The following is a 27,618-nucleotide window of genomic DNA, read 5'->3' on the forward strand; positions in this document are numbered from 1 at the left end:
CCACATCCCCTTTTCAGGCCTTAGTTTCCCCAAGGGTAACACCCAAGTGTTCCACAAGAAAAGCTAATGTTTTCCTGGATGTGACATTCAGGAAATGCCATTATCCACCTCTGAGCTGCTGTTACAGCTGTGAAGATCACCTCCTTTGCCTGCATCCCCCTCCCACACCCCTGTCCAGGAGTAGCATATGTCAAGACAGAACCACTGTAGCTGAAGAATCAGAGGCGATTCCTAACTCCCGGTGGACCCCATGCTACATGGAGGTCAAACAGTGCCTCTGCTTAAGCTCAGCTAAGAGAAGGGCATTTCCATCGATTTTATAGGCCTAACTTCCTCCACCTGTTCTTTCCCCACCTTCCCACATGAGAAAAAAGGGTGAGGAGAAAGAAAACAAGAGAGTTGCCAGCTTTCCCCTTTGTCCAAGGGCCTTTGTCAGCCTTTGCTATTCCTAACTACCTAATGCCCCACGTGAATCTTGAAGACCTTTAATTCTAGATCTGTCCTGCCAGACAGGGTGAGGCAGGCATTCTTTACCTCCCCAGCCTCCACCCGGGTGTCAGGGACTGCATCTAGGAAGAAAGCCTGGAACCTCACAGGTTTAACTGAAATATTCTAGCTCAATTAAGCAGGCAGGAATGGCAGTGAGGAAAGCCAGTATGCAGATGTTGCAAAGCTATTCTGCCTTCAGAAGGTGTCATCCCCCTAGCAGGGAATGGGGAAGGGGGCCAAGCTGGAAAGTTTGCTGCCCCTCTGAGTTCACTGAGAAGTCTGTTCCAATATCAGTCATCTGAATGTTTAAGAATACCACAGCTCAGCTCCCAGATGGGGAAGTAGGGGCAAATGGATGTGGGGATGACTGCCAATCGGGCAATGGAGCAGATGTCTGAGGAAGTGAGCCCTTTATTTATCTCCTCCCAGGAAGCCACCTCTGGGAGGTGGCCAGAGACCTTAACACTCTGCACCAGGCCTGGTCCCCAGGGCTGGGGCTGGGCCACATTGAGGGAAGTGAGCCATTCCTTCTAGTGACCATGCATAATTTTGCTAACCTCCTCATACAGCCCACAAGCCAATGTATTCAGTTTGTTGAAGTTAAGGAAACTGACAATTTTAGCTCCTGCAACAAATGAAAAAGGATTACCCTGAAAGAGAAGAGAATCTGTTTTTCTATGGCCAGTGGATCGAAAGTCCTTATCAGCTATGACAAGAAAATTTCATCTGCCTTTAAATGACATTTGAAGTGGTTTATCACCCCCAGACCTAAAATGTTTAAGTTTAAAAGTTTAAATACTAAAGGAGGACTTTATGAAGACTGGTAGAGACACATATGTACTCCCAGAAAGTCAGCAAATACTTAGCTCACATTTGCTGAGGACTCCATGTGCATGAGAGAAAAGGATGCAGAGACAAGGTCCAGAGACGGTAACATGCAAAGTGACAAACACTGAGAGAAACCTGGAAAGACAGACAGATACACATGTACCAAGCTAAGAGGTGAAGACAGAGGGTGAGAGGCCTCTACAATCAGAGAGAGTTAAAATGTTTCATGACTGCAGAACAAGATATAAATACATCAAGGAGGATAGAAGATCCATCAAAACCACAGATCAACAAATAGCGTTTGTTTTAGTCATCTCTTCACCTCCTGCACTAAGGATCCCCTGGCCACATCCCCTACAGAGTCCACTATTCCAGAGCTTTCTACTTCTCTTACTTCTGGCAGATCTTTGACCCAGAAGGTACACTGTGATGAGTAATTTTCCAAATCCCTGAGGGTTATGGTATAAACCTGTCTGGCTAAGATGGAGGATTCTTGCTGTAAGAGCTGGGACTTATGGCTCCAAGCCCATCTGTGGAGGGGGATCAGACCAGCAGGGCCAACTGGTTGGTTGGTTCCATGAGGGCTAAAGAGCAGAAGCATGATCCTCTCAGACAATCCCGCTGGATTCGGGAGAGAGGGCAGAAATTACGAAGGGTGGAGATGAACAGGCAAGCCCAGGTGAGACAGGATATGAGAGTCCTCTGGTTGGTCAGGGATGGTGTGTGGTGACAGGAGGTCCACTGAAGGATGTGCAGTAACAGAGAAGAACTATTTCTACTGGATCCACAGGCATGCTACTCAGGGCCCGTGGGAGGGACCCCTGGCTAAAAATCTCTCTCTGGTTTTTTATGTGACTTAAAATATCTTTGCATCTGTCAGGGTGCTTTCAGCTGTACATAACAGAATATCCAACTAAAACGATATTTGTTTTTTGCATTACAAAAATCTAGAGGTAGACCATTTCAGAGTTGGTTACCAGCTAGTCACAAAGTTCAGCTCAGATTCAAGGAGAGAGGACATAGGACCTACATCTTGACCAGAACAGTGTGAAAGAATTTGAGAAGCAAAAAAAAGTCTAAAAATAAATGAGCATTGTTTTGGACAATTGAATTTTGAGTTGGTTTGTTACCCAGCATTATGGTGGCAATGGCTGACTGATACACCTTTAAAAATCATCTCTTGCTGTCAGTTGATTACTCTTGTAAGGTTGGCTTTGTCCAGAGGAAATGGAGCTCAAGAAAGGCCATCTAAGGTGGTCTCCTTAGTGCTTGCAATTCTCTCCTGCTTTCATCTCCTTTCCCTCCTCAATCACTCTCTAGACTGATGGAGGCTGCAGAAGTCCCTATGCCCTCAGCTCCCATTCTCCTTCATGTTGTGGCCATTTCTCTGCTGTATCCACTATTCTTGGATTTCTCATTACTGCCAAGGCTGCACAATACCTGCTGGGGCCTCCAATTTTGTTGCTGTCAAAGCTTCCTCTGCGGGCCTTCCTCCCTTCAAAATTCCCATTTATCCTTTATAAAGCATGGGTTCCACAGCAGCTTTCTCAAGCCAAGGGCCAGTTCTTTTGGAAATATCACAGGCCCATCAGCTTGGTGAGGCAATGAGACATTATCTCCTGCCTTTTCTCCAGGTGGCTTTGACACTTTTAATCTTTATCCATCAGTCTTCTCCAGATGGCTTCCCACAGCTCTCCTGCCCCCAAATCCTGCCTCTGTGCTCACTGAGGAACCAGCTTCTGGTTTCCATTCCTCACCCAAAATAGAGCTCTCTTCTTTCTTGGACTCCAGGAATCCTGAGCATTCAATTGATATGTGAGTCATAAGCACTCGCCACGTGCCAGTCACCGTGCTAAGTACGCAGGCTGCACAGAGTACAGGCCTGCCCTGGAGGACTGAGCATATGTATTGAGAGGCACAGACAAGAAAGTAAAGTAGAGCCCTAAAGCGCTATTACAGGGGACTTCCTGTAGCTATCAAGAAATATTTGTTGAGCACCTACTGTGTGCAGAGCAACGCATTTGACTGAAGATAGAGCAGCAGCCAAAGCAGATGAAGTCCATGCCTTTGAGAACTTCAGCCAGGAGTTTCCAGACTCTTACAGAATTCTGTACCAAGTCCAGTGGGATTCAATAAGGAGAGTCACATTTCTCGAGGGACCAGGGTTGTATGTAGCGGATACACTCTGTGTTCTTTCCACTTACTGTCCCAGTTCTTGCCCTGGGGCCCTACAGTAAGCACCATGACTGGGCTCAGGCTTTCTCCTGACTCATGCACAGAACAGGCCCCAGCTATCAGGAGTTGACAGTCCCAGAGCAGTCAATGAAGCCTGGGAGCTGGAGGGTAAACATCCTGGATTCCTTGCCCCCAGAGGGGACAATGCTGAGGTGGGTTCTACACAACGGCCAAGAGGTCCCCAGCTGGAGGGACACTCACTTCTCCACAGTGGTGGCTGCTCATTAACATACCCTCCTGGGGCTTCCTTCCCCTCCCTCCTCATAGCCCCACACCCTGCCGCACCTCCAAAATAAATCACTTGCATCAAAATCCATGCTTTGGGCCGGGTGCGGTGGCTCATGCCTGTAATCCCAGCACTCTGGGAGGCCGAGGTGGGCAGATCACGAGGTCAGGAGATCGAGACCATCGTAGCCAACATGGTGAAACCCCAACTCTACTAAAATAGCAAAAATTAGCCAGGCGTGGTGGTGTATGCCTGTAGTCCCAGCTACTCGGGAGGCTGAGGCAGGGGAATCGCTTGAACCCGGGAGGCGGAGGTTGCAGTGAACCAAGATTGAGCCACTGCACTCCAGCCTGGTGACAGAGCAAGACTCCGTCAAAAAAAAAAAAAAAAAAAAATCCATGCTTTGAGGGAACCCAGAATAAACAACAACAAATAGGAATAGGAGTAGCAGTAGTTGTAATTGGGAGCTTACAGTGTGCCAGGTATCTTTGGAATGGCTTGATTTTCATTACACATTCAATTTCTACAGTGCTGCTATGAGGCAGGCATTGCAATGATCTCCACTTCAGAAAGGAGAAACAGAGTCACAAGAGGGAAACCAGCATTACATTAGGAGATACCACTGGCCAAAATTCAAGATCCCAGACCCAGCTCTGGGCCAGCCAGCTGAGGATATTTTAGGGAATCTGCTTCAATTCTAGGGCCTCAGTTTCCCCTCATTTACAATAAGGATGACGCTCCCCATCTACCACGTCGGAGGGCTTCTGAAGCTCCTGTGAAGGGAAGGGTTGTAAAGCTCCAGTAACATAATGGGCATGTAAGGCCCTTGGAGAGGGCAAAGCTCAGTGTGAAATGGATGGATGAAGAAGGGAAGGATGAAAAACGCGCTGTGTTCTCCCGGGCAGCACTCCTGGCCCTGATGATCTGGGTTTAATCTGGTAGGGGTGAGGCCCCTGTTCCTGTCGCTCCCCATCCTCAAGGGATCAATATTGGAATTCAAAGCCATGAAAAGTTATTCCTATCTGGTATTTCCTATTCTTACTGTCTCAAAACAATATTCTAGCCTTATGTATTTGTTGTTATTGTTTGCTGGCTTTTATTGGTTTAATCTCCCCTCAGACTGGGGCTCCCTGAGGATGGAACTGTGTCTCCCCTCAGACTGGGGCTCCCTGAGGACGGGGCTGCGTCTCCCTCAGACGGGCTCCCTGAGGATGGGACTGTGTCTCCCTCAGACCAGGCTCCATTAAATAAGGGCTTGTCTTCCTTTCTCATCATTGCCAATTGTGGTTCTAAGCGTGGATACCTGTAGCAGAAATCCTAAGGCTGGGGGCTCCCACTGCAGATTCAGGACTCTTTAAACAGATCTGGGAACTTGGGAGGTAAGGAGGCTGGGATCCTGGTCTGAACTGCCACAGAGCAGAGCCCTGTGCTGTGAGGATGTCCTCATTCTGTTTGTGTAACTTTCCACTTGACTTATTTATAGGTGCCCACACCGAGTGAGTTTACTGGCTGTGGAGTCTGCCACATTTCAGGATCTTTGTGCCGGAGGGGAAGGAGAGGAGTAGAGGGTGTGGGGAGGAGAGGGAGGAACTTCAGGACAGAGGCTCGGTGAAATATGCCCAGGCCCCCAGAGTTCCTAGACTCCCACAGATTGTATGAGTGTCAATCTGTGCCACTTCACATAATATTTTTATAAAGAAAGTTTAGGTATAGAATGCCTTCCTGGAGGATGAAATTCAATGCTGCCTGGATGCTGGCCTGACCCAAATCAGAAGTGGGATGACCCATTTTTGGCTCTAATTCTCACCTCTCTAGGCCCTCCGTCTTGCAGGCTCCAACCCACCTGACCTCCATGCCCTGCCTCTACACTCACCTGCCTATGGCCCTCACCTGCAGGGCTCCGTTCGGGGAGAGGGACCTCCTGTCCATCTTACCACCTTATTGAGCAGCCCGAATGCATTTAACTCATTTCCCCTCACAACAATCTTATGAAGAGTGACTTGTGTTATTCCCATTTTACGGATGAAGAAACTGAGGACCAAGGAAATTAAGTGACTTGCCCAGGGTCACACAGCTAGTGGCAGAGGTGGCTTGAGCCCATGTCATCTGCTGGCAATGGTGAGCAGTTCCCAGAACAAGGGGATTTAGAGCTTCTTCCTACAACCTGCCCAGGCCCCATCAGCACCCCAGTCCCTTGCCGTGCTCTCCTCTTCCCTTCCTTTCCATGCAGTGAGCATCTTTGTTCACGCTGAAAGCTTTACTTGTTTATAAGCTTACCAAGTGGTCGTCTGCTCACTGTGAGCCTATAGGCTCCCTGAGGGCAGCCTTGTCAGCCAGCTTTGTTCCCTGCTGCTTTGCAGCTCTGGAACAGGACCTGTCACAGAGAGGCCACTCTGTACATGCTTGTAGAATCAAAAAAGGAATGATTTAGGGAGTGGTCACCCAAGTAGTAGCCTTCACTGTTTAAACAGTTTTTCCCAGTCACAGCGATAAGGCCCCAGATGCAGTCTAGCCAGATTGTGTGTGTGCCTCTGAGTGTGTGTGTCTGTGTGTGTGCATGTGTGAGTGTGTGTGTGTGTGTGTGTGTGTCCCAGCTGTATCCTGGCTGGAAGCTGTCAGCCCATTGGGCTGGCTGGGCTGTGAGCTGCCTGTGTCTCGTGGCAGCCTAATCATGCCTGACAGATTGATTAGGGGAGAAAGTTGCTGCGTCTCTATCGCAACAGACAGAGTGAGCATGTCTCCACTTAACCTTTCCCATCACACAGGAAGGCAGGGGGTGCAGGCTGGGGCGGAGAGGAGGGGGTCAGGCACGGAGCATGAGCAGGAGGTCTGCAGAGAGACAGAGGGAATGGGGGGTGGGGGGGTGCGGCACAGTGAGTGAGCATGGATGAGCCAGAGGGGCTGCGGGAAGAGGTTGGAAGACAAGGGAGGCAGATATGGAGCTGATGGGGCTCATCCCCATGGTGCGTGCAGGGAGCCCCAGGTCCACAGACATCCTCACTGGAGAAGCATTGCCCTCTCCCTTGGATCAGCGGGGTGGTTTGTTGGACAACCTGCAGGCCCACAGCCATTGGGTGGCCCTGAAGCCTGGCTCTGAACTGCACTCAGGAAGGGAGTGAAGCAGAGTGAAAGTGTTCAGGAGCCTTCAGAGATGAATCATCTGCCATGGGCTCCCCTCCTATGGCTGAATGATCAATGGCCACTCAGCCTTCAGCTGGGAGGAGAGGAGGAGCTCTCTCTGGACTGAGAAAGCTGCAGAGGCCCTTGGAAAGCATCAGTCTACCGCTTCCGGTTTTATCCAGGAGTCAACAGGTCTAGAAAATGGAAGGAACTCTCCCAGGCCATTTACTGACCCACCACCAGTGGCTTCTCTTACAGATGCTGAGCCTGGTGGGTGCCTGAGGTGACAGTGGTTCTCCTGGATCTGTCTTCTCTGTCCTAGAGGCTTCACAGTGGGGGACTTATAACAACTGTCACAGTAGACCCTAGAGAGAAAGTTGCTGCCTCCAGCTCAGCACATGGTCTTCTCTACAATTCCACAGGGTTTACAGGATGCAATGAAGACCCCGGGTTTTCACCCGGACCACTCCACTCCAGGTTAAGAGGCCCATTGCTTCTAGAAACCTGGCCACTAATGTTCTGAATCATTATACTTTTTTAATAGGGACAGTCTTAGTGGCAGATATTATATGCCACCAAGCCACCCCTTAAACTGTGTTTTTTGTCAAACTTGTAAATGTTAACTGGTTAACTGGGTTAAAAAAAAACTCATATATATATTCAAAATTTCATTTTGGAATGCTTAGCAGGGGGAACAAACTACACAGATACAACAATGATACAGTAGTTATTATTGGGGAATTAGGTCTGGGAATTATAATCATATTTTTTACATCCCCTCTATTTTATAATTAGAACAATAGGCATTACTCTCCTAAAAGTAGTATGCCTAGTTTTGAATACACAAAGGATCTCAGTTTCATAAATAAAACACACATAGCAAAATATCTGAAAAATAAAAGTTTTAAAAATAATAGTGCCTGGTGTTGTGAAGCTGTGAGTGATTTTTTCTTTTCTTCTACTTCCTCTCCTCCTCTCAAAATGAGCTGTATTACTAACATAGCGGGTACAGGGTGGGTGTGGGTGGGGAGGGGAGGATAATATTTCTAACAAACAAGAACTGTTCTTCCTCACCCTCATCAGGAGAGGCCCAGCAGAGAGGAAGATAATTGTAGCTTTACTCAAAGCTCTGGGCTGGAGGCCCTTGGAAAGACACACACAATGAAATCAGTTCAACAATCAGCAGACATTGTCAATGGCCTTCCTGAATCTGCCCCCTCCCTTTGTGTCTGTGGCTGTATTCCAGTGTTCATCCTCTTCCCAGAAGCCAGGTGTGCTGCAAGTGTCCTTTGGCCCTGACTGGACCCCAGTGCTTCTCCATGGCACACCGTCGGCATTTGTGATACAGATGTGGAGCATCTCTGCCCACCAGGGACTGTATGCTCAGAGAAGCCCCAGATGTTACACCTTCCAAAAGCTCCTCGCCACATGTGCGAATGTTCCCCAGTGAGGCTGCTACATACACCCTGGTTGAAACCCCCTGGAAGCCAATTGCCATGCCTGTATTTCCTTTGCTACCAATTTAAGAAAGGTCAGGGGTTAGAGGTTGAATTGTGTCCCTCCAGAAAAGAGATATTGAAATCATAAACCCCAGTACCTGTGAATTTGGCCTTATTTGGAAATAGGGTCTTTACAGATGTAGTCAAGTTAAGACAAAGTCATTAAGGAGGGCCCTAGTGCAATGTGACTGGTATCATTATAAAAAGAGGGAAGTCTGGACACAGACACATGCAGAGGGAGGACTATGTGAAGACATGAAAGATGAGTTATGCTGCCACAAGCCAAGGAATGTCAGAGCTGCAAAGATGGAAGGGACAAGAAAAGACCCTTCTACCCATGTTCATGAAGAGCATGGTCCTGCTGAAGCCTTACTTTAGACTTTAAGCCTTCAGAACTGTGAGAAAATACTTTCTGTTGTTCTAAGCCACCCAGTTTGTGATGCTTTGGAACAGCAGCCCAGGAAACCGATATAACAGGAGACTATTCTAGACAACAGCATTTGAGGGAAAGCCCGTTGGGAAAATGTTTCCCACTAATACAAAGAGACCAAAAAGAAACGATGGTTTATCTGACGATGGTGTTGTGGTGTCTGTATGTGGTGGTGGGAACTGCTGCAGCCATCTTGAGCACGTGAGAGACAAAGCTGATATAATAAGCCTGCAGAGAATAAAGAACCCGGGTCATTGATGATAATTGTTAAAGCTTTGCAGCAATCAGCGCTGCAATCACTCAATCTTCTTATGTCAGATAGTAAATTCAAATGCCTCTTCAATGACACACATATGATATAAATCAATCAATCAACAGCCTAGGGCCAATGGTGGACGCAAGTGAAGAAGTTGGTAAAAAGCAGCCAACCTTAGTTTGTCAATATCAGGTTCACAAGTCAATGCCCTACAACGGAGAAACCTAACACGGATATTATTTGCTTTTGTCTCAGTCAATCTTAATTTTCCAGACATAGTGACAGAAATGCATAAAAGCACAGCCTGCCTGGACAGGAAGAGAGTTTAGTCTTCAACTCATGCAGTGGTTCTCAAAGCATGGTCCAGGGACCTCTGGGGGCCAGTGAAGTCAAAATTATTTTTATAATAATACCAAGGTGTCATTTGCCTTTTTCACTCTGATTCTTTCACAAGCATTCAGTGGCATATTCCAGAGGCTGCATGACATGTGATATCACAACAGATTGAATGCAAAAACAGGCGTGCAAATCCAGCTGTCTTCTGATACACCAGACATGAAAGAGAGCTCCAAAAATGGAAAACAAGACCACCGTTTTTACAAACTTTTTTTGTAAAATAGTTATTTTTCATAAAAATATCATTTGTATTACTATGCAATGGGTTTATAATTTTAAAATAATAATTATTTTATATAAATATTTTAAAATTTCTCTGAAGATAAAAGTATGTGTAACTCATATAAATGAAAGCTCTTTAAACTCCTTGATAATATTTAACAGCATAAAGGGATGCTGAGACAAAAATGCTTTCAAACTGCTGATCTAGTGACACGATGGTAGACCCAGGGCAAGGATATAGGCATTCATTTAGCTGGGACTATAGACAGAGGCATGGAACTGGATTAGCTGATCATAGTAACAGCAAATGTGTACAGGTGCCTGTAATAGGCTAGGCATTATGCAGAACATTTACACCTGTTACCTTGCATCATTTTCACATCAACTGTTTATCTTATAACTTTCCTATGAGATAAGCAGGTAGACACTGCAATACCCATTTTGCAGATGAGAAAACTGTGGATTAAGTAAGACAATCCTCTGCCCAAAGTCTTACAGCTAGTAAATGCTCAAGTCAGGATTCAAATCTGACACCAAAACCAGTGTTTCTGAATCTGGTGTCTTAGCCTCTGCACTTTCATGGAGTCAAAACTTGAGCCCCAACACTTACCAGTGTTTGAACTTCAGTCCATGCTCTGAGCTCCCTGCGCCTCAGTATCCTCATCTGAATAATGGACATGGAAATATCTAGGTTGTGAGGATCAGTGGAAATCACAGATGCAAGAGCAATTTGTAAATAGTAAAGTTGATGTGATTATTATGACCCCTGCCTTCCAGCTGTGGTCTCTTTTGTGAGGACAATTTTGGGGATGGTTGTGAACATTAAAAGTATGGACCCACTTTCATGTTTGAACACGTGTGTGTATGCCCAAACACACAAGGTTTTATGTGGCATACACATTTTTTATTAATACTCAGAGATATACTTCAGCCTGTAAATCTCCTCTCTCTCTCTCTCTCTCTCACACACACACACACACACACACACTCACACACAGTCTCAGCAGCTTTTGTGGAGGCAGAGACTGGCTTAGCAGGGTTAATAAATGCACCAGCTAGAAGAAGTATCCAGCACCAGGTACTAGGCAGTGGGCCACGCCCCACCCCCATATCTGGACCACAAACAGTCAACAGCACTTCAGATGTGACAGGCCTTTTCTGAGTTTTTTCTCTTTCAGCACAAAACTAAATAAGCACCATTTCCAGGCACTATTTTGTGAGACAAGTAATAGAGTCTGAAACAATTATTAGATATTTACTGTAGCAAAAGCACTGAACTGAGATGTGCTTTAAAGACACTAAACAGTAAACGAGGGAGGAAGACAGAGTGTCTGAGATCAACTCTGGAAGAGGCAGGCAGTGTCTCAGGCTGTGGCCCTGCTGCTGGCTATGGCTTGGAGGTTCCAGTGCCCTCCTCCCTCCTAGCCTTTGCAGTGGGGGAAGAGTCTGGTTTATGCCAACTCCCTGCCCCGATTCTTAACCAGTGTGTGTCCTGGGCAAGCCACATCCCCTCTCTGGGCCTCAGTTTTCTCTACTGTGCCCTGAGGGTTGACCAGATGACCCATATAATTCTGTGACCCCTGCAAAGTATGTCTCTGTGGTTTCACTGTACTGGGGCTAGTGTCCCCAGGAGCAAAGGGGTAGAAGTGAGTGATGGGAGAAAGGATGAGCCAGAACTTTAGACCAGGGTTTCACATGCCTCTTACACATCTCCCAGCTCCCCAGGAAGTCTTATGAAGTATATGCATAGGGTGTTGGGGGTGCTAAGGATCAGCTCTGGGAGGGACAAAAGCCAAGAAATGGAGGCAGGGACAGAGGGAGAGACCCATGGCGGAAACAGATGAAGGCACCTCTGTGGTCCCTTATCTCTCCATGATCACTTGCCCCTAGCTCCCTTGTGCCTGCACAACTTTGCCCCTGAAGTCCCTGCACTCACCATGCCCATCTCCCCATGACTATCTCTCCCCCTCCACTCTCTGAAATCATCTCCTCCCTCTCTCTCCTTTCTAGCTGTTGACTCTGGCTCTCAGAAGCCCAGAACTATATTCCAGGCTCACCCACAGTGGCCTTCTGGTCCTAGAAACTTGGACACACCTATTTATCTTCTTGCCAACTCTTCTGTGAGGTGGAAAGAGCTTTTGCCTTGCAGTCAAAAGGTATGGCCTCTAGGTCCACCTCTGTCACTTACCACTGGTGGGCCCCCAGGCAAGTGCTTCTCTTTTTGAACCTCAGTTTCCTTATTTGTAATTTAGGGCTAAAATGAATACTTCTTCACAGGGTGTTTTGGTGACTACACATGAAGGCACTTTGTAAGCTGATATGGTGCTTAAATGCTATAATTTGACTGCATTGTGCTTGATTTAACTTAATTTTATTATCCCCTTTAGAGCCCTTGTGAAAATAGTGAGGTTTGCATACACAGGCATATTTTGGAGAGAAAGCCTATCTACCTTCCATGGGGCCCTTTACTTTTACACACATGCACATACTACACACACACACACACACACACACACAGAGTTGAGGCTCCAAAAATAGACTTAAGAGAAGGAAGGTGAGGGGGGAAGGGTGGTGCACATCCCTACAGGGAGGGAGGAAGGACAGGGAGAAAGAGAGAGGGTTTCCCTTGCCCTTGCCCCTGCCCCTGCCCGTGGGTTTTCTCACCTGAATATCGACAAGTGGGTTGAAAGATACTCATTATTGGCTGAATTGTATGAAAAGACTCCTAAGAAGTACACCCTCCCAACTTGCCTCCTCTCAGTACCTCCTTAGTCATATGCATTATCTGAATGTGGACATTCTGCCTTCTAGAACTGGGGAGGCAGACAGCAGGTATCCTCCAGTTTGGGAGTAGCAAGGGCTTGGATGTGAGGCCTACCGCGGTCTCATCAGGAACACTGTGGAAGCCAGCACAGGCCAACTGATACAGTTTGGATGTCTTCCCCCTGCAAATCTCATTCTGAAATGCAGTCTCCAATGTTGGGATCCCCTATGCAATCCTGTCAATATTGGAGGTGAGGCCTGATGGGAGGTGACTGGATCATGGGGCAGAACTCTCATAAAGGGTTTAGCACCATCCCCTTGTTGATGAGTGAGTTCTTGCTCAGTTAGTTCACATGAAATCTGGTTGTTTAAAAGGGTCTGGACCACTCCCTTCTCTTTTTCACCATGTGATGCACTGGCTGTGGTTTTGCCTTCTGCCATGATTAGAAGTTTCCTGAGGCCCTCACCAGAAGCAGGTGCCAGTACTATGCTACTCATACAGCCTGCAGAGCCATGAGCCAAAATAAACCTTTTTAAAAATATATACATGTATAAATTACTCGGTCTCAGGTATTTCTTTATAGTGATGTGAGAATGGCCCAACACATTGACCTTGGTCCAGGAATCCCCTGCCCTGCTTCCGTGGCTGGCTCTGAGGCAATGGTTCCTGGGGGAACTTTAGCTGGGCACCTACCATATGCCACTCTAACTCAGAGTTCAAAGAACATGGAGAGCATGGGTATGGTTCTGGTCTGGCCCAGTGGGTGGCACAACTCAGCAGTGGATCGTTTGGCCAACAGGACCCTCCAAGTCATATGGCATCTGGGTTATATGTCCAATCACAGCAGAATCCTGACCCCTGTGGAATTCTGTCCTCTTCTAATACCAGGGAGTCCCGGATCCCTGGAGGGTTGTGGTCTCTGTAATCCATGCCACTCTGAGGTCCTAACTCCTTCTGCACCCGCATCCATTCACCCCACCCTGGCACAACGTAGGGCAGGACCTTCAGCAGAACCTGGGGGGTTAGCTGTGTAAAACGGAATGATCAACTACGAGGTGTCCGGCCAGGGAAAACTGGCAAAGAGTGCTGGGAGAGGGAAGAGGCAGCAAAGATAAGCCAGGTTGCCCATTTTTTACATTGTGAAGACTTTTTGGAAAGGCTGACAGGGGTCTCACCTGGAGGAGGGAGTGAATCATTCTTCCTCAAGGAACACATCAAGAACTCAATATGTGTAGATATTAGGGGTGAAGATGTGCAAACTTTTCCATAGTTGGGAAGTCACATTTGCCAACAACATAGTGACTTCATTTTCCTGGCAAAGGGAAAGGACTAACATTTAAGAAGCACCTACTGTGTGCTCCAAGATTGTTTGGTTGCTAGGTTGCCTGAGGGCAGAGGAAAAGATGACTCTGTAAGATTATTATTACTATACTCTACAGATAGAAGACACTGTTAGCTGCCCAAAGTCACAAAACTAGTCATTGGCCAAGCCAGAATTGGAACTCAGGCCTTTGGATGTCAGAGCTGATGATCTTTTTGCATCTGCATGATACTTCTCTGGAATCATATAACCCTGATCAGAATAAAAATGAGAAAGAATGAGTGCATGGATCTACAACTGTGGGAACCTCAACTCTTCCATGCTCACCAAAGTCAGGGGACTTCGTAATTCACAAAGATGGAAGAAAAACTGCTCCCCTCCAGCCAGCCCCTTGTACTCCATGTGACAAATGTTCACACTCTTGCTGCCTGAGTTACACATGCCAGTAAATAGTACAAACATAGATCCACATATTTCATGTTTATAGCCTCTGTTCTATCAGAGTCCTTAAGCAGCTCCTATACATCGATTTATTTGCCAACAGGTGCAGTGGTCAAGGTGAAGGGTCAGTACCATGAGGCCACCCTGGGGGATCCTCTGGAGACCCTGAGCCATTCTGGGGTGGCATTGCTACAATACACCAATGTACAGGGAGTGAGGCTTGTGGTAATCATCTTTGGGTAGCAGTGGGTCTAGGTTCCAAGGGGAAAAGGTGAAAACTTGTGCTTTGTTCTATGTAATATATAGCTTTGAACAGAAGAGAGACATCAAGAAAGTGAAAGGGCAAGGTCCTAGACAAGATGAGGTTGGAACAGAAAATGAATAAGGGAGAAGGAAGCAGGCAGAGACTGTGCAAGGTAAGGATGAAGAAGAAAGGAGGTAAGAAGACAACAAGGAGAGGTTGTCTTCTCTTTCTCCTTCTTCCTGAACTGAAGTAGAAAGGGAAAGTCTATTGAGACCCACTCACATTATTAAACACGCCTCCAGCTCATCCAGGTCTCCCCACCTCACCTACCAGTGAGTCTATCCTCTCTGAGCCATTGGGAATAAGGCCCATGTCTATATAAGCAAAACAGTGAGCATTTCCACACTTGAATGTGAGTCGTACGGATGGAAAATGAACAAGACAGATTGCTTCCTCTAGGAGAGAGTTTCTCAACCTTGGCATTGTTGACATTTTGTGCCAGACAATTCTTTGTTGTCATGGAGCCTTCCTGTGCACTATAGGATGTTTAGCAGCGCCCTAGGCCTCTACACACTAGACGCCAGTAGAATCGAATCGCCAGCGTGACAACCAAAAATGTCTCTAGACATTGCCAAAATTGCCCCTGGTTGAAAACTGCTGCTCCAGAAAGCTAGGGCTACCTGCTTCCTGGAATGAGTTTTTAGAAATAGTTACTCTGCCTTCCTGCATCTTGAAGGACCTGCCTCACAACTGGCCTCAATGTGTATCCCACTCTCTGTCCCCATGTCTGATGATCCATTTCTAGATGTACCTCGAGAGAGAATTTGTATAAATATCAAGGGTGGATGCTTTTCTTCTACCTCTGAGGTCCACTCCCCAAACACCCCTGCAAAGTCTGGTGTAGACTAGGAATAAAAAGCTCTAGTATTGGTCAGTGAGAGGCAGAATCATTGAGAAGTATTCTGAGTCAGCAGAGCCTGGCTATGGGGCCCCTCTGCCCTGGGGACATGGATCCCTCCATCTTTTCTCTTCTTGTGCAAGTAGAAGCAGAAGACACCTGGCAGGCTGCATCTACATGTGAGCTCTTGATCAGGCCCCCATGGCTTTTGTTGCTCTGTTTTTCCATCTGCTGTGGAAGGGACTGGACTGGAAGACCTATAAGGTTTCCACCCAACTCTGATGAACCACATTCTGAGAGTTTATGACTCTGAGGTTATAATTAGAAAAAGCCTGATCTTGAGGTGCATTAAGGATATGCAGAGCATGCTCTGAATTCCCTCATGGTTACCTTTTAATTACCTGAATGAATATAGGCAAGCATTGCTAATTTGAAATGAAAAGATAAATCCAAATCTAATCTGGCTGGACATCAAATGCGACATGACTCTCTCTCTCTCTCTCTGTTTCTCTCAAACACACACACTCACACACACACCACACACACCCCACACACCTGTAATAGAAAGGGGACACCCAAGAGCTCAAGGAGAAGCCACACATAGAAACAGTTCATCGATAATTGAGAGTTGGCCAAATATTTGGCCATTTTTAAAATTTTTAAATGTAACAGATAACATTGATTGTATATATCTATTGTGTACAACATGATGTTTTGAAGTATATATATATACAAATATATATTTTGGTTAATTTTTAGCAATAAGCCAAAGCCTAACTTGACCTGAGTGTTTGGTTAATGTTCAATGTTCAGCAAAATGCCAGAGTCTCCCTGCCTTTAACTCCCCCCAGCCCAACGAGATCAAAGGAAGAAAACATCTCTGCCCTCTCATCCTGAATTTCTCCGTGGCTGTTCCATTTTCTCTCTGTCTCAGTGTCTCTCCATTTGCATATGTCTCTGAGTCTCTGCATCTCGATCTCTGGATCTCTGTGCCTGTTCATCTCTGTGTGCACCTCTGTGTCTCCATCATCTTTCTGTGTGACCCCCCTACCCCCACCTCCACCTCCCTCCCTCCCTTCCTCCTTCTTGCTCTTTCTCCCACCAATCACAACAAATTGACATGGAGCGGAGGCCCTGTCACAAACATTATCTGCCTGTTCAGACCAAAGGGTTTTCTTTGTGCATCTTGCCGTGATTCATTTTCAGAGGGATCGATTCCTGGGCATCCATCTCTGTGTCTGCAGAAAAACTCTCTAAAGCTGCTGCTTCCCCACTAGGCCTGGACCTCTTGCTCTCTTGCAGCAACAGCTCTGTGGTTTGCTGGCTTCCGCCCCTCCAGGAAAAAAATCACTCAGGGGTGGGAGGAGATGCTGACACCACCGAGGCCGAGCTAAAAGCAGCTCCTTGGAGGGAACAGAGCCAGGACAATGGGCCCTGGGACGAAAACTCCTGCCAGCTCCCAGCCCCCTCCGCCCACATCAGAGGGCGTGCCTCTCATCTTGTGTGCTCAACATCGTGATTATTTATGGAGTTGTAAGGTGTCCTTCAAGCGGCTCGTTCTTCTCAACAAGCTGTAAGGCAGGCGAGAGAAGGCGCCGGCCAAAACCAGGCTGCTTGGGGAGGAGGTGGCAGGGCTGGGAGTGAAAGAGAGACCCCTTCATCCTCCCGCGCTCAACTCGCCTTTCAGGCTGACCTTGGAGAGTGGAGACTGGCTCAGATTTCCTCTGCTGTGTATATCTTCCCCCAGAGAGCCGTGTGCTAGCTGTGTGCTCCGAGAACAAGGGAAGCACGTAGGGCCTGCCGAAAGGGGTGACGGTGGGCATGTCACGGTCTGAGCAAAGAAAAGAGTGAGGTGTGAGCTGGCCTCCACTCTACCGCCTTTCCCCAGAGCTGAGGGTCTCCCTGCTGTGTCAGGCAGACTGGGCACAGCCTTCACACACCCATTCTCAGGTCTAGGTAAGCAGAGATCACTGCTCAAGCCATTAGGACAAGGCTGAAACTCTCTGGAGGCCCTTCTGGCTGTGGGTATGCCCCTGGGCCAGGCCAAGGATGGTGGGGAGCATCGTAAGTGTTTCTGGAAATGATGGTGGACAAGGATTACCTAGGGGTGGCCCCTCAGTCCTCACAATCTGAGATACAGGGAAGACTGGGGTTCTAGGAAGGGGGTTCTTAGTAGCATGCTATACGGACATTTGGGTCAGATTGATGGTAATCTTGGCCATGCTTTTTTTAGGAGAATAATCACTGAATACATCAAAGATGAGAATGAGAGTAGGCTAGAAGTCAAGAGATAAGTCATGAGAGGTTGGGAATGTGAGCTGGCCCATGAGTAACTAACAATATGCAGCAGCTGAGGGCAAGGGGGCACCTTTGCTCCTGGAGTTAGAGATGAAGTGGCTGACAATAGAGAAGCAGAGGTCCTCCACAACTTGGAATGGTGACGCAGTGGACTTGGGATGTAGCATGGTGCTGAAGCACGTGCTCTCAGGCACCAAACGCAGTGGGTTTGAATCCTGGCTTTAGAGTTAAGAAGTTGTAAGACTCCTTAACTCCAGGCAGCTCCCGTAACTTCGATGTGCCTCAGTTTTCTCAACTGTACAATGGGGCTAACATAGCAATATGCCTCCTAGGTATGTTGTGAGAGTTAATAAGATAATAGACCAGTGCCTAGCATATTGCAAACAGCTATTATTATTTTCATAACTATTACTAGACTCAGAGAATTGAATTTGATTTCCGCCTAATTCCAAGTCCAGAACTTAAACCAGATACTTTATTTGTTCAGGTTTTGGTTTCTTGTATAAACTTGTTCCTACCTCACAAGGTTGTTGTAAGGGTTAAATGTGAAGGTATATGGACACACTTTCTAAAACTGCAAGGGATTATCCAAATGTGAGCTGTCACCAGGTACCACCGGGGGGAGGGGACAGCATCTAAGGGATGAGGAAGAAAGGAAATAAAGTTGATGGACCCAAATCCGGATTAGGTCTTGGGAGGTATTAAGTGCACCTTCACGAGGCAATCCAGGAAGGCTTCCTGCAAGAGGAGGGTTGTGCAAGCTTGACTCTCAGCAGTCTGAAAAAAAGGTGACTCACTGCGAGAAAATTATTTGACAAGATGTTCTGTAAGCAGTGACACCTACTGCCATGGGATCTGCAATAAGAAGCAACAATTCCAAACCATGTTGTTACCTTCTTGGGTCTGCAGAGGAGGAGAGACATAGGCCTCATGGAGAGTGTGTCTGGGACAACATCATCTCCAGGAGGAAATACATAATCAAATCCTGTCAAATGTTTGTGTCCCCTGAAGCCTCAAAGGCCTTGTCATTAGTGGTGTTCACAAATATTTTGGTTCTTTCTCTTTCCTGGCACATGGTAGGATGCATGTCCCTGTGCCTTAAAGTTAGGCATAGGCGTGTGATTTGTCTGCAGCTTGCATGTGACTTGCAATGAAATGTAGGCATTCTTAATTGCCAACACTTGACTTCAATTTTCCTTTTTTTGTTGTTTTTTGCATTAGGAACCTTAGAAGCTTGTGTCCAGGTGATGACTCTCTCAGCCTAGTCTCTGAGTGACTCAGCAAGCAGACAGTGCTTCCAACTTGTGTTGAATATGTAACATGAGCAATGAAGAAAAACCCCCTTTGCATGAAACTGCTGAGATATTGGGATCATTTGTTTCTGCAGCACAATCTGGCTCATCCTGACTAATGCAGCTCTAAAACATACCGTCTCAGCACCTGCTTTGTATTGCTATGTCCAGCCTCTGGGTAGAACCTGGATCCACTTGCCCATGATCCCCAATGCAGCTACAATGACATTCGAAGAGGAATAGAGGGGAGGACTAGAACACAGGTGAACAGGGAGTAAAAACAGGAGGTGCTGAGCCTGGGGTGCCCCACCCCATGAGAATAAATGTTGCTGGACTTAGAGAAATGCTGAGCTGATCTTGTTCACCTCCACAACATCTTGTTCTCTGTTCCTGTCACAGAATGCCTCTCAAACTAGAATATTCAGATCTCTCCTCACTGATGCACATGCTTCTCTGGAATGGAGAACTTTAAAAGAAAAGGAGTGTCCTAGGAAATTGTATCTACAATGATCTTATTCCCCAGTTCTTCCTCCAGTCTCAAAATAAGCCTCTCAGTGCCCAGGCTTTCATCTCATTGATCTGGATGTGACTTACATCAGACAATAATAAATAATCATTATAATAATATTAGCCTTTTGCGTAACACTTACTATGTGCCAGACAGTGCTTTAAGCATGCCACGTGCTTAAAATCTTCACCAAAACCTCATGAGGATGTACCATTGTTCCCATTTTTCAGGCAAGGCAATTGAGGCACAGAGCAACTAAGTAACATGCACAGGATCAACAGCCCATTCAAACCCAGTCCATATGACTCCGTAGCCCATGCTCTTAATCACCACACCATACAACAAGCATAACATTTTATCTCCCTGGAATCTGATGTCTTGGCAAGGGTCCCCATCTGTGCTATCTTGGGGAGACTCCAGAGTAGGGTTGGATCTCAGGGTATCATCTGAACAGAGAGACTATACCACGTCACAGACATCAGACCCTGCTATGACCAGAACCTCTTTGGTGTCTCTGCCAGCCCTCTGTTCCCTCAGGCCTACCGTAGCCCTCGCCTATTATTTCAAAAGCAGCTCTTTGACTGGCTACTTCGGAAGCAGATGTTGACTTCTTGAGGTACACCCCACTGTTTGCGGCTACCTAACAGCTATTGCCTTCTCCTTTGTAACAGAACACTTATTTGGGGTGGATGGGACTGTGCCAAGCTCATTGCCACACTTCTTCAGCTGTGAAGTGAGTTCCTTGGCCATAAGCAATGATGTGTGGAATATCATGGTGGCGGATAAGGCATGATGAGACTAAAACCTACTTGGTCTGACTTGGTTGTGATAACTCCATTCTCTGTTGCCAGTGACTATTCTAGGACTGGGCATGTAACTCCATTCTGTCCAATGAGATGACAAGAAAGCCTACAGGGGGTGGGGAAGTACTGAGAAAACTTATCCTCCTGAAGAGGAATGCCTCTCCCACCTTGCCACTTGGGAGATGGGTAGCCATCTAGCAACTTGAGGGATGACGACCTGGTGGCCTGGCAGAGCAGCCAGGCAGGAAAAGCCTGGGGCTTGGATGACCTCACTGAGCTGCCCCAAGCCTGGAATTAACTCTTTTGCATCCAAATAAACCCCTACTGCTGAAACCACTTTTCTTCAGATACTTGGTTACTTGCTGCCTAACAGATCTTACCAAGAACAACTCTCACTGGTTTATTTTCTCCTAAGATGAGGTATAAAGCAAGGGGATCCAATTAGTAGGAAGCAACCACTTTCCCACACTTAGAAAGACCACCGTGCTGACATATACACCATGGAATACTATGCAGCCATAAAAAATGATGAGTTCACGTCCTTTGTAGGGACATGGATGAAACTGGAAACCATCATTCTCAGTAAACTATCACAAGGACAGAAAACCAAACACTGCATGTTTTCAGTCATAGGTGGGAATTGAACAATGAGAACTCATGGACACAGGAAGGGGAACATCACATTCCAGGGACTGTTGTGGGGTGGGGGAAGGGGGGAGGGACAGCATTAGGAGATACACCTAATGCTAAATGACGAGTTAATGGGTGCAGCACACCAACATGGCACATGTATACATATGTAACAAACCTGCACATTGTGCACATGTACCCTAAAACTTAAAGTATAATAATAATAATAATATTAAAAGAAAGACCACCGTGCTGATAACTGAGAAATGAAAGTATTCTCCAGGTCAGGTCTCAGTGACCAAAACGCAATTAACTCTGATTCATTGCACATTTTAAATCAAAATATATTCACTATCTAACCCCAAATACAATCATAGGACTAATTTTTTTTGCCAGGGAGAAAACATTCCATTAATGTCTTACAGACATTACAGAGAACTCTCCCATGCACAGGTTGACACTTGCTTGCTTTCCTTTAGTTCCAAGTGGAGATAATGACAGGCAGAACTTTAAGAAGCTTCTTCCACAAGGCCCTGTGAGGCACTGGGTGTGTAGAAAGGACAGCAGAATGCTACCGTGAAAAGGACAAAAGAAGCTGCACAGAATCTGAGCCAACTGCTTGGTGGGGGGCAGTCCCCCAAAGCCTGACCATGAGAACAAGAGGCAGTTGCGGTTCAGGGATTCCAAGACTGACAGATATAGGCTTTAAATTGCTGATCCACATTTGCTGTGTGACGCTGAGCACTTCACTTCCCTTCTCTGAGCTTCCATGTACTCAAGAGTAAAAACAGGACAGTAACATCCAAACTGGTGAGAATGAAAGGAGCTTGGAGTAGGGGTTAGGGAAATGACAGCCATTGCTAGTACTCTGGCTCCAACCTGGCCTGGGATAAGCGAGGTGATTTCTAACAGAACCCTTCCAGTTCCTCAGTGGGGAGGCAGCTCCACAGAAGCGGGTGGCTGTGTCCACTGAGACATCCAGGCTCAGCAGTAGTGACTCTAGATGGCATGCACGATGGAAGAAAATGTTTCGTGTCTTTCGGAGGCAGATTCTGCAGTGGGGCTGTGTCTGTGGCTGCGTTGCTCTGATTGGCAGGAGGAAGCTTAGCTTAGATGAGATTCTAGAGGATTTGGGTAGGAATTCATCAGGCCAGCATAGAGTAGTAAAACAGGTCATGTTTGGGAGCAAGAATACTAGGATTTTTAATGCAGCCCTGCCACTGACCAGCTTTAGTCTTGAGAAATATATTTCAGGGTTATATGCCTCAGTTTCCCCATCTGGAAGGTGGGACAGGAGTCTGTGGGGTTTGGTGATGATGCAAGCACTGAATGACGGGTAGCCAGGGCTTCTCTTACTGACCCGTCACAGGCTATCCCATGAAAGCATCCAGCACATGTAGAAGGGAAGGGGATATTCTGAGTAGAACAGTAAGTACAGTGGCACATTTTCAAGTCCAATTCCCCACTTTAATTGAGTTTTGCTGAAATGCCCCATGCAAGCACTTTTCCTGCCATTTTACCAGATTTGATTCTTGCTGATAACACAAATGTGAGCGGCTGCTGAAGATAGATGACTGCTGTTGGCAGTGGGACGAGATGGTATGGGTGAGCAAGTGGGCCTGGGAAGAGCGGAACTTGCTCTGCTCTGATCAGGGCCCCTACTGACATGCCTCTCCCCACCACCCCCTGCTCATGCCCATCCTGCCTGGGCATTCCCAGTTGACATTCCCAGCTCTCACCCTTGCCAGACTCCCCTTGCAGGGCAAGAGGCACCCCCAATGTCTAGGTACTACTCTTTCTTTAAGGCTGCCTAAGATCGAAGTGTATCTTTTGGAAGGTGTCATCCAAGACTCCTGAATTAGGATCAGTCCACCAGGTTACCTGGTAGAGAGCAGAACACTGATGGAATAGAAAGCATTGGTTTGTATTTTTTAAAGCTTTATACAGATGGCATATTCACCACATCTCCTGAAACTTGCTTTTTCTTTATTCAACGTTACTTGTTTGAGCTATATTCATGATGATCCATGTAGCTCTGATTCAATCACCTTCTCTGCTGTATAGATGGACATTTTGGTTTCCTCCAGTTGTTGCTATTGCAAGCAAATACACAATTAACATTCACACTCACATCTCCCTGTGCACACATGGGAGAGATCCTAGGTACATACCCAGGAGAACGCCTGGATAGAAAGGACAGCTTTGAATAGCTGTGGCAAGGTGGGACACGAGTCAGTTTGCAGGCTTTAGTACCCTGTGTGATGGAGCAAGCCTCTCAGAGATGGAAAAGTCTTTGTAGGTTCAGTTTCGAGGAGGGTCAACCCATTTCCTTCACCAGTGGACCAGCTACAGGGAAAGCTACCCGACACTCATCCTCATACACTTCACATTCCACACACTGCAACAGGTTAGGAAGATAGGCGCTGTCACAGCCCTCAGTGCAGGATTAGCAATAGAAAGTAAACAGAAAACCAAAATGGGAGTAAAAAGATCCAGCCACTTCGCAGTTATTGCCATCTTTCAAAAGAAACTCCAGTCATTTTCTCTAAATGGAGAATTCTTACCTGAATAAAACCCCTTGCAACTTGAAGACAAATCAAATAAAGAGATAAAGCCTCCATAGTGATTCTAACTCTTACCCCGGAGGAATTCTGGTTAAACACACTTCTTAGTTTCTCTTTCGAAGTTGTGTCTTTTAAAATAAAATATTTTAGACATAAAAAGTATAGCTAATAATATTATGAACATATGGACCCATTGACCATTTTATAAAATTAAACTAATGTTTAATTGGAAGCCCTTATAAACTCTTCCCAGGCTCCCCACATTACTGAATCTAGTGTTTGTCATGCCCATTTCTATACAGGTTTTCATGCTTGCCCAGGATATAGGTATCCATAAATAATAGAAAGCATTGGTTTGTATTTTTTAAAGCTTTATACAAATGGCATATTCACAGCACCTCCTGAAACTTGCTTTTTCTTTATTCAACATTTTACATGTTTGAGATGTATTCATGATGATCCATGTAGCTCTGATTCAATCATTTTCTCTGCTGAATAGATGGACATTTTGGTTTTCTCCAGTTGTTGCTATTACTAGCAAAGCCACAATTAACATTCACACTCACATCTCCTTGTGCACACACAGGAGAGATCCTAGGTACATACCCAGAAGAATGCCTGGGTAGAAAATGTACACCATCACTTTCACAAGGGGAGGAATGGTGAATGAAGCGAGGATGCCACAAGAACCCCTGGCTGAGAACCTCCTACATCCACATGGCAGGGAACACTTTGCCCAAAGGCAGTGACATCTACCCTAAGGAGCAAAATCAGACTGTGGTCAAGGTATTCAGAAGTTTTCACAGTTGCTGCCCTTTCCTCCTAAGGAAGGTGTGGACAGAGAGAATGATGTGTGAGGGGAGATGGTGTTAAGTGTGTGTGTGTGTGTGTGTGTGTGTGTGTGTAAGATCCACAGAAGCAGCGTCCTTTGTCTTTTTGACCAATGCATCCCAGCACCTAGAACAGTGCTGTGTGTGCATGCGATAAATACTCCCTACTTGAATATATACCATGCATGGATGTGTCCATGTGCACCCATGTACATGTTCTGTGCTGAGGGAGTGCTCCCTAGTCAGGGAGGGCACAAGAGCTGAGATGCTGTTGGGAGGCAACATGGTCTGCACTCCCAAGCCCTTAGTGCAAATGTAACGACAGACCACCAAACCATGAAGAAAGGGAAATGGTCTGAAACATGGAACAAAGGGTTCGTGCTGCCTGCATTTCTGGGAAAGGATCTAAGAAGAAGATTCTTGGTATTTAGACAATAGGACAAAGCCGAAGGAAAACTCAAAGGAAGGCTTGTGGTCATCTTCCTCACAATAGCAAAATTCCTCCTCAGCAAGTTTGAAGAGCCAGCAAATACAAGCCAAAGAATTAACAAATGAAAGCAAAAAGGAATTTCAAAACTAAACAGACAAGATAGAGAAAACCCAACACTGACAGATGATACAAAGCAGTTTAACTTTGAGTCACCACCACCTACCTGGAGAGACTCTCAGGGACCTGGAATTTTGTTGCCCTGCACCTCAGGTTGTGGCCCCTGCCTTCCCAGACCATGGAAGCTTTGGGGACAACTTAAGTAGAGCTAATAATTTCAGCTGTTTCTAATTTTCTCCCCACGATAGAAATACGGTAGGCAGAGAGCAAGCTGAGATTCTGTGCTAAAGAAATGGAATGACAAGTGGCCATCTCTTCCTGTTGAAATAAAGGATATGGACTGAGGTTGGGTGGTGGCCATCTCTCTGGTGTGAGGAGAACCTTTATCCTGGCCAAGGCTGGCCATGGGGCTGGAGATGAGGTAGGGGTATGAGGGTGGAGGGTTGAAAATGCAGACATCTAAACCCCCAGCTGTGGCCCAGAGTTTCAGTTAGTCTCTGACCCAGGTGACCAGATCTATTTATTTCCAGCAGAATAAATAATCGATCAGAGTTGATTTTCTAAAGAAAATCCTCCCATGTGCACTCTAGCATAAGAAACAAGTGTTGGGGGTTGGAAACCTAGAGAAGGAAATCACTTAAGTCCCAGCCTCTGAGCTGGCACCTGTGTGGTCACCCCATCCCTCCCACAGACCATCACAGGACCAGGGAATCAGAGCCAATAGGAGCCTCACCCCCAACTCCAGGAGGCCCACAAGCCCCTGCCGCCCTTCACCCTTACCTCAAGGAACGGCCATGGGCCTGCAGATCCGTGTGGGGTGAGGGATCTAGGGGAGTGTTTGCAAGCTTTTTTCTTCATTGTTGCCCCCAATAAGCCTTTTAAGATACTTTTTTCCTAATTGTCGCCCTTGTAATTTTAATACCACAGATGCACTATATCTCTGTGGAGGTCCATATATCATCATAATAGCTGAGATCATTCCTCTTCCTCCCACTGAAAAAACAATTTTTCCCCCACTAGGGCAATATTACCCTTGTCGAGGTATCCTGCTGTGGATCAATGGGTTCCAGGAGAGAAAGTCCTGAGCCCAGCCCCGGGGAGGCCAGAGGAAGTCTGTTCTTCCATTAGAGGATTGGGGCATAGGGAACTGACAGCAAATGGGGAGCAACATGGAGCTCAGCAAGAATTATTCGGTCTATGGAGATTTATTAAAGAAAAATGAGCTGATTTTCTTGGTCTCCAACAAACTAAGGAAATTTCAGCAGTGGAGATGGATGCAGGCATCAGGAAGGACTTCCTGGCACCACAGTGCTGATAAGGCTCTTGCTAATTACTTGTTCATTGATTGGCTGACAGCAAGAGGGAGGCATTGTGGGGGTGGATGAAAAGTGAGGTGTGGTGGGGAAGGGCACAGGACAGTGGACACTGCCTGGCCTGTATGCTCACTGGCCCCAAGATCATGGAGGAGGCATCAAATCACATCTCACATCTTCAAGCCTCAGTTTTCTCTTCTATAAGATGAGATGAAACCTATCTTGGAGTGTGGTTGTGAGTATTAAAAGATGTGATGTTGCAGAATGCCTAGCACAATGCCTGTCGACTGTCAGACAAGGTTAGCTCCTGCGTGGTCCTTGATTCCCTCCCCAGGTTCTTCCTCCAGCCTTCCCTACCCAGGCCCATCTTCTCCCACTGCATCTTCAAACACCAGGTATGAGTCAGGCATCCCTGAGAGTGTGTGCACACCCACCCCGCTGTGCACAGCTCTGAACTCAGGGCACTGCAGAATGGCTACGTGTTAGCACACTGACAATGTGCCAGCCTTGGCGCTAGGCATTTGGTATAAAGTGACTGACTTCATTTAACACTGTTCCAGTTACCTTCTGCTGTCTAACAAACCACCTGCAAACACTGGCTCAAAACAATAACAGTTATTTATTTTTCACACAAATCTGAGAACTGACTGGACTCAGCTGGGCGGTTCTTGCTCAGGGTCTCTCATTAGTGACAGTCAAATGGAATCATCTTAGAAGCATCTCAGTCACAGGCCTGACAGTCGAAGCCAGCTGCCATCTGACCTCTATTAGGACCAACAGTGGGAATATTTACGTGTGGCCTTTTCACACTCCTTGGCTTCCTCACAGCATAGCATCTGGGTTCCAAGAGCAAGTGACCAAAAAGAGACAGAGACAGAGAGAAAGAGGGACAGAGACAGGCAGAGAGAGGGGTCACGTGAAAGTTCTGTCATGTCACCTTTTATTGCGCAGCCTTGGAACTCAGGCAGCGTCACCCCAGCCACATTTGTTTGATCAGTTGCAAGCCATACAGGTCAATGGACAGTCAAGGGGAATGAGACTCTATCTCCTGAAGGGAGGAGTGTCAAAGAGTTGATATGCATGCTTAAAGTCACAGCCACTCGGAATAATCCTGCAAGTTAAACATCATTATGCTCCATAGATAAATGAGGAGATTGAGGTTTAGTACAATTATGTAACTCATCCAAGAAAGTCTCAGTTTCCCTTTGAAGTTTTTACGTAAAAGTAGAGGAGTGGTCTCTTTGTCAGAAAATTCTTCAGTCTGGTGAGGAAAAACAACCCCGCTTTGAGAAATATCCCCCATACTAGAGAGACACAGCTGTACCCAAGAAGGTCTCCAAGTCTTAGTGGAGACATAGCCTTGTCCTCAAGGAACCCCAGCCGGAGGGGAGATATAGCCCTGTCCTCAGGGAGCCCCAGTATGAGGGGGGACACAGCCCTTTCCTTGGGGACCCCCAGGCTGAG

The sequence above is a fragment of the Nomascus leucogenys genome, chromosome 17, assembly GCF_006542625.1.
Source record: "Nomascus leucogenys isolate Asia chromosome 17, Asia_NLE_v1, whole genome shotgun sequence".
NCBI lineage: Eukaryota > Metazoa > Chordata > Mammalia > Primates > Hylobatidae > Nomascus > Nomascus leucogenys.